We start from the raw sequence: 8,089 nt of genomic DNA, 5'->3' as shown, positions 1-8,089 counted from the left end.
AGTTAGCTAGTAAAGTAGTAGTTGGATTGTTGTGATCCGGGGATCCATTGGTCTACTTCATTTGAGATAGAATTATGGATGGCGTACACTTTACCCAATATCCTTAATCCACACTTTGTGGGAATACCTGGGTATGTTGTTGTTGTTATAAGTAGTTTGTGTTGGAAAATGGGTAGTTCTATTTTTTATTTCTTTTTTGTTGGCATGTTTATACACAGGCTCTCTATTTCACCACCAAGGTAGTGGTACGGACTGCGTACACTTACCCCCTCAAATACACAGGGTATGTTTGTATTGTTGTTTTATACACTGATTTGACTCTATTATTAGAGTTGTTTGGTATGAGGTATAAGTTATAATAATCTTAGGATTATTTTCTCCTGCATTTGGTTGAGGTATTAGTAGTATGGGGATTATTTATACTATAGTGATTGGATTGTTGACCCCAAATTCTCAGTATATGTTTTAATAAAGACCAATAATATTCAACAATTAAACGACTTGCAGATACACCAAAGATGCAGAAGATAAAAAGGGATTCCAGAATCTCTAAGGAATCAATTGAAAATATCTTGCAAAAGGAATGACGCATCCAACATCATGATATATGACACTAAACATGGAGTAACATCAATCATGGAATCAACTCAAGCTAATAAAGGAAATCTAGAACAACTTAATCGAAACACAACTTGGAAAAAGCATCAATCACTACTTAGCAAAAGGAAGAAAGGATCACAGACAACCTGGAAAGGGCATCAATCTCTAGAAGAGAAAAATGAAGAAAAGATCAATGACTATCTGATACGGACGTGACTGAAAACCATGTATAGACATATCTGATATGGACATATCATACGGTAACATTCCTCAGTCAAGCAATCAGTGAAAATCTTTAATTGGGTAAAAATCTCTTGGGTTTACTTATGAAAAGAATGAGATGAAACATATAAAAAAAGACGGAATATTGAAGCGGTTGAGAAACTTCAAGAAAAATCTCAAAGTGTCTCAATCTTAGTCTCACAAAGCTTTGTGACTCTTAATTCACAATAATTATATAATGAATAGGATCAAGTCAACTTTGTAATACAAACTAATGTTGTGTCACAAGATCTAAAGAACAAAATAAGTTTTCAGAACTTGTTTCTTATCATTGTCCTCGAACCCGACATAGAAAGATCTGAAAAAACATTGAAACCCAAGGGGACTAGAAGTAGGAAACACATTAGTGTTCTGAACCATGATAAATCTTTGTGTCTTTACTTTAAATTAAATTACTTACATGCTTATTTATTTTGAATCTATTCTGTTTTGTGAAATGTACGGATCTGAAGGCAATTCGATTGTGATGAGTGAATTGTCGACTTACAGAAATGTTAAATTCATCCCCTCTTGAATTTCAATTGGTATCAGAGCAGGTTTCACCTGCAATGCTTCTTAACCGCATGTGAACAAAGATCAAATAGCAAACTATCAAATTCCTGGTTCTATTCTTTGAGAAGGTCACTCCTCCATAAAACCACCATACTTTAATGGACAACACTACTCTTACTGGAAGAATAGATTCAGAATCTTTAACCAATCAAATGACTTTCAAGGATGAGTTGTCATTAAGAAGGGACCAAAGCTAATTTCAGGACTAAAAGATAAGAAAAAGGACAAAGACAAAGAATCGAGTAGTACCGAGTAGAAGACCTTGAAAGCATCATGGTCACCAAAGAAAAACAAGAGGTAATCCAAACTAATGCACGAGCTATATGTTTACTTGTTTGAGCAATAGTGGAGAAGAATACGATAATAAATAAACCTGCGAGACTGCAAAAGAGACGTGGGACAAATTAGAGGTAACCTATGAAGAAACCACTAAGGTCAAAAAATCAAAAATTGTTGCCCTGGTCAACGAATACAAGTTGTTCAAGATGGAAGAGAATGAGAACATTGAAACAATGTTTGCTTGATTCAACAAGATCATATGCAAACTAGAATCGCTAGATGATCTATCCACATAGCCTACAAGTATAAACGTTGGTTTGAAGTCTCCAAAAAAATTAGAAAACCAAGGTTGCCATCCTAGAAGATGGAGATCTTCACAATATGACATATGATGAGCTACGAGGTAATCTTATTACATATGAGCGAAATTATATCAACAAGTACCATAAAAAGGAAAAGAAGAAACTAGTGGCCTTCAATGTCGCACCAACTGAAGAAGAGGATATTCTGGTGGAAGAAAATAGTGAAGGAATGACTCTTATAAATCATGGAGTAAGGCAAATCCCAAGGAGTCAAGAATAATGATTCCACTAGAAACGATGATTATTGTTATCACTGTAGAAGGCCTGGCCACTTTAAATAGAACTGTCCAGAATTAAGAAGAAGACCATCCAGAAAGAATAAAAATTTTGGAGATTGGAGTGAGAAGATGAAATCGAAGAAGAAATAGAGGCCGCCAACATGTGCTTCATGGAAAAGGGTGAATCTAGCGAGGTAAGACCACACGACTGCCATAACTGTAATATCCTTAAATCTAATATTTATATGATAAATTATGAGCTTCATAAATTTATAAATGAATATAATAATCTCTCTCAAGACAAGAAAAGTTGTGAAGCTCGATTTAAAAAAATTGAAGAGGAATTAAGAAACTATAAAATAGAAATCAAATTGAAATCGACTTACTTCACGAAGAGCTTGATGATGAAAAAATTCAATTGAATAGCATCAAGAAATCACCAAGTAATAGTTTCATGAGATCAAACTCTTTTGTTAATAACTTAAGTTCTTCATTAGAATCGTTTAAATCAGCCAAGACATCTTTCTCCTCCCGAAGACCTATCTATTTTATTTGTGAAAGAAAAAAGGCACAAATCCTACAACTGTAGGCATAAGCATAAAAGTGTGTGGTTTGGAAGCCTAAAGGGAGCACATCTAACCCGCAAAGACCCAAGACTATTTGAGTACCTAAATAAAATTAATTTTCTTATTTTGCAGGAATATGCATGCAAGAGCTATAAGAAGGGAATGTAGGTCATTGATAGAAGATGTTTTAGACACAAGATTGAAAAGAAAGAAAATTAGTGTGCTCTAAAGAAAATTGATGGAGGATCAGTCAGATTCAGTGACAACGCTAAAGGCAACGTCATTGGAATTGGCTCAGTAAAGTTCAGCTCCTCATGAGAGTTTATTGAAGTGTATTTAGTAGATGACCTCAAGAAATACTTGCTCAACATCATTTAACTGTGTGACACTGGATTTAGAGTCTCCTTCAAATATGCAAGTTGTTTCTTCAAACATGACAAAAGATACATCTCTCTCATCGGTGAACACATTGATAATGCTTATGTCTTAAATATTCCTTACTTTTGTACCTTAACCTTCCTCACTATGCAAACCAATGATAATTGGATATAGCACAGAAAGCTTAGGCATGGTAGTATGCATATTATTAAGAAATTGTCTAGACTGGGAAGGTGATAGGTATAATAAGAAGAATAGGTATTCAGGCTCAAATTCAGGATCAAGGGATATTATTCACACATGGAAGGTCCTTTAGGCTAAAATTGGACTAATATCAACAACGGCCTATGATCCTTTCCTAACCGCTATCCTACAACCAAGGCAAGACCAATCGGACAAGTTCTGAATTTAACACACAACGGGAACTATGTAGTATCTCATACACACATGGAACGAAGATACATCACACGCTACTATCCGTTTGGTTCATGAAATTGTTAGCAATGATTAGCATGTCCCTAGTACTAATGCCATGAAAAGATTCACAATAGTCACATATAGATGCACATCACACAGTTACCAGATAGACAATTGAAGAGGTATTTATCATTCCAAGAAAAATCAACAAAAATATGACAACTGTCCTAGATACTTATTTTTCCCCCAGTTAACCACAACACGTCGAAAAACAAACACAATACTCCTAAACATGCCGGATCTACTAGGAAAAAGACTTCGGGGAAAATAGGTACGACAACAAAAACTCCAAGAGGATATCAGCACCCACAAGTAGTCCCACACTTAACTTATAATCATATATTATCCCGAATGCGTCAAACCAAAACAAGATTGTTAGAAACATACCTGTGGTACCATGGGTGCAAAGATCTGATACCGATCACATAGTAAAAATAATAAAATACCTTGGGTTGCCTCCCAAGAAGCGCCTAATTTTGTATCGCGACACGACTAGGTTATCTTGACTACTCAGAATTCATCAAGATACCTTAAAAGTGCTTCATACTTTATCCCTTCACTTATATGATTCAAATTTCTCCCCCAACTTAGAGTATATCTTCTTGCCTCGATCATAGGGGGTGGTACAAAAATTAAGAAGTCAAGTAATTGATTGAGCGTGGTAAACCACTCGACGTTAAAGTGTGGTGTATTTTTATGTTGCTTATCAAGTGTAAAATAAAGAATATAGGATTTTTGTTCCTCATCTTCATACTCTTCCACTATTTTAGATGATTCCACAGACAAGATATCATCTAAATATAATGTGGAAAAATGCTTCGAGTGAGGCCCAACTAATTCTACTTAAAAATTTACATTATCTACTACACACTCACTTTTATTCACCTTCTCAATGTCAGTCTCAAGATCAAGATAACAATCGAGTGGTTGTGATTCTTGAGTTTTCTCCTCAAATTGGCTAATGTCCCCCTCATATTCTTCTTTGTTTAGCCACTGTAAACATGGTGGGAGTGGTGACTCTTTTAGATTTTCCCACAAATGTTCTTGATTCTCTAAGATTCATTTTATCAATTTGTTCGCTTGAACCGTGGCAACACACATATCTTCAGTATGATCACTTTGACCACAACCCAAACACCAAGTTACAGTAAGTAGGACAGTATCCACATCAGATTGTGAAGGTCCCATCCATACACTTCTAGGTAAATCTGGACATCAAGCCTCAAAATATGGTCCCCCAAAATAATAACAAGAATCGTCACAAAAATCGTCATCACTAAAAAAACAATCTATCCTGGCTGACATCTCAATCCCAAGAAAGGTGTGAGAAAAATAAAAATAAAAGAAAATAAAAAAAATAAACTAAAAAAATATTTACTAGTTTGAATTAAAGAAAGTAAACTAAAATTCCAAACCAACTTAATACGCCAAATTGTTCTCTGGCAACGGCACCATTTCTTATAATGCTCAACTTACACGTCAATTTAGTGTAAGGCGGTCGTCGTCAATATATTTACCCAACTTTTGAGTCGGGATCGAATCTACAGGGAACAATGTCAGTGGCGATTAAACTAGTTTGAAACTAAAGCTACAAATTAAATTCAAAAAAATAATATGATAAGATAAAATGGGTTTTTTTTTATGATCAACAAATAATTGTTAGTCACTTTAGTTTTGGTGTTTGTAATCAAGAGTTTATGGAAAACTAGAATTATGTTCACTATGGGTTTTTGTACTTGACAGATACTAATAGTGATTCAAGATTCTCACAATAGGTAGGAACAACAAATTGTCTTTGTCGAAGTTATGGCTGAATATCTCTCGACCTACTTAAGTATTTAATTACCTAATCCTCTCGGTTAGGGAATTTATATTCACTGACCAGGCTTTTATCTCAAGTTGATCAATCTTATTACAGCATTAATCATTAGATGAGAACTTAACCTTCCTAAATCCTCGTTGATAATTCACTTCTTACTCAGGTTGATTTCTTATCTCAAGCAGATCAATGCTAAGAAAAGCCTATTGTTTGCAACTAACAGAAAATAATTAAAATAAAATAATTATCAAGATGTTTCCATAATCAGTCGAACCCTAACCAACTACTAAATCAATGAAAGAATAGTCATAGATCCCATAAACCTAGTTGTGGTTTTTAGTTGCTCATAATATAGAAAGAGATAAAAATGATTGGATCCATAATTTAAATCAATTAAGCTTACAGAAGATGAAATCCAAAGTTTATTCCCCTCCAAGTACAATAATAATTTCCCACAACTAAATGAAAGGATTGAAAAATTTAATTACAAGCTTAGAGACTAAAGGGAAGTAAAATAGCCTTTGGAATGAATTCCCGATAGTTTCAGATGATGAATGAACCCTAAAAGCTGCTATTTATAGCCGTAACTTAAGAAAAGTCAAAATTAAAAATTCTAATTTTTGCCCCTTCGGTGACGACATTTGTGACAACTTATCACAAATATGACGACATTTGTGATGACATTTGTGCTGACTTATTATAAATCTGATAACTTATCACAAAATGTCTTCAGACCTTCTGCCCATGTGTGATGACATTTCTGACGACTTATCACAAATCTGACGACATTTCTGATGATATTTGTAATGACTTATCATAATATTTGTGATGACGTTTGTAATGACTTATCACAAATCTGACAACTTATCACATAAGTCGTCAGAAATGCTTCACCTTTCTTGTTCTCTACCTATACGTGACGATATATTCTGATAGCTTATCACAGATCTGATAGATTATCAGACCAAGTCGTCAGATGAAGTCTTCATAACTTAATTTCTTGCATCTTTCACCAAAAATCATCCTTCTTGACGTAGCTTTCATGAGTTTTCATCCATCTTAACTTTCCTACAAAATTATAAGAAATATAATAAGAAACAACAGTAGTAACTTAAGAACTTACAATTATTCCGAGTTAAAAGTCCTAGATGTGCTAACAGAATGCTAGCACATCAACACCCTCAACTTAAAACAATTGCTTATCCTCAAGAAACTACATAACACAACACTACGATGCTTAACCAAAAGAAACATAAGATACCTATGTTAGTTGATAATTAATTTTAGCTCAAAACTCATCACTCTCTCTAAATTCATTCACTTTAACCAAACTGTGTATATTAAGGAAAAACAACAATGCGACATACAAGAATCAAGATATGGCATCAATTCAGCAGCAACAACCATGCATGTACCAATATTACACTGTCCAAACAAGTTAGCAACTAGCAACATGACCAGTGTGCCCTCACAATAAAGAAGTCCCTCCTCACTCATATATGAAATCAAGAATATAAATGCAGGGACGGTCAAGAGACACTCACTCTCAAAAAAAAGTTCCACTCAATGTATGCCAAATACCATAAGCTTGTCCTTATTTTCATTACCGAAGCTTTCAGATAGTTAAGTTAGGATCACTATAGGACTTTTTTACAGCTTGTAATGTAGGCTTAGGGCTGGTATGATACACAAGGATCTTTAAAGTAACTAAGCTTCCTTGGCACTACACTATTTTTGGGGTCTCACTTATCAACCTTTACCTTATTTATCCCTTTCTTGATTAAAGCACATTCAAGATGGGTGAAGCTTTTATTCATTCATCATTTTTTGACAACTTTTCTTTGCTAATTATTTTCCTACCACACCCTGCCTTGCCTTTTTTTTAATATTACCCTTCTTCATACTCACTTTATACATGCAACCTAATGATAGCCACCCTCAACTTAGGCTATTTACCTAAGTCAAAGTGCACAATGTCCAAGGAGGACAAGGGCCAAACCAGGTTTATTGTGATACAAATGGGAAGGTGATCAGTATAATAAAAAGAATAGGAATTAAGGCTCAAAATCAGGATCAAGGGATATTATTCACACATGGAAGGAAATTTAGGCTAAAAGTGGACTAATACTAATAATGTCCTATGATCCTTTCCTAACTGCTATCCTACAACCAAGGCAAGACAAATCGGGTATGTTCTAGATTTAACACACAACGGGAACTAGGTAGTATCTCACACACACATGGTACAGAGGTATATCACACGCTACTACCTATTTGGTTCATGCAATTGTTAGCAGTGATTATCATGTCCCTAGTACTAATGCCATAAAAGGAGTCACAATAGTCACATATAGATTCACATCACACAATTACCAGATAGACAATTGGAGAGGTATTTATCATTCCAAGAAAAGTCAACAAAATTGTCAACTGTCCTAGATACTTATTTTTCACCCAGTTAACCATACCACATCATAAAATAAACACAATATGCCTAAATATGCCAGCTCTACTAGAAACAAGACTCTAGGAAAAAGAGGCACGACAATAAAAACC

The sequence above is a fragment of the Capsicum annuum genome, chromosome 11 (assembly GCF_002878395.1).
Source record: "Capsicum annuum cultivar UCD-10X-F1 chromosome 11, UCD10Xv1.1, whole genome shotgun sequence".
NCBI lineage: Eukaryota > Viridiplantae > Streptophyta > Magnoliopsida > Solanales > Solanaceae > Capsicum > Capsicum annuum.
Note: the sequence above shows the minus strand (reverse complement) of the source record.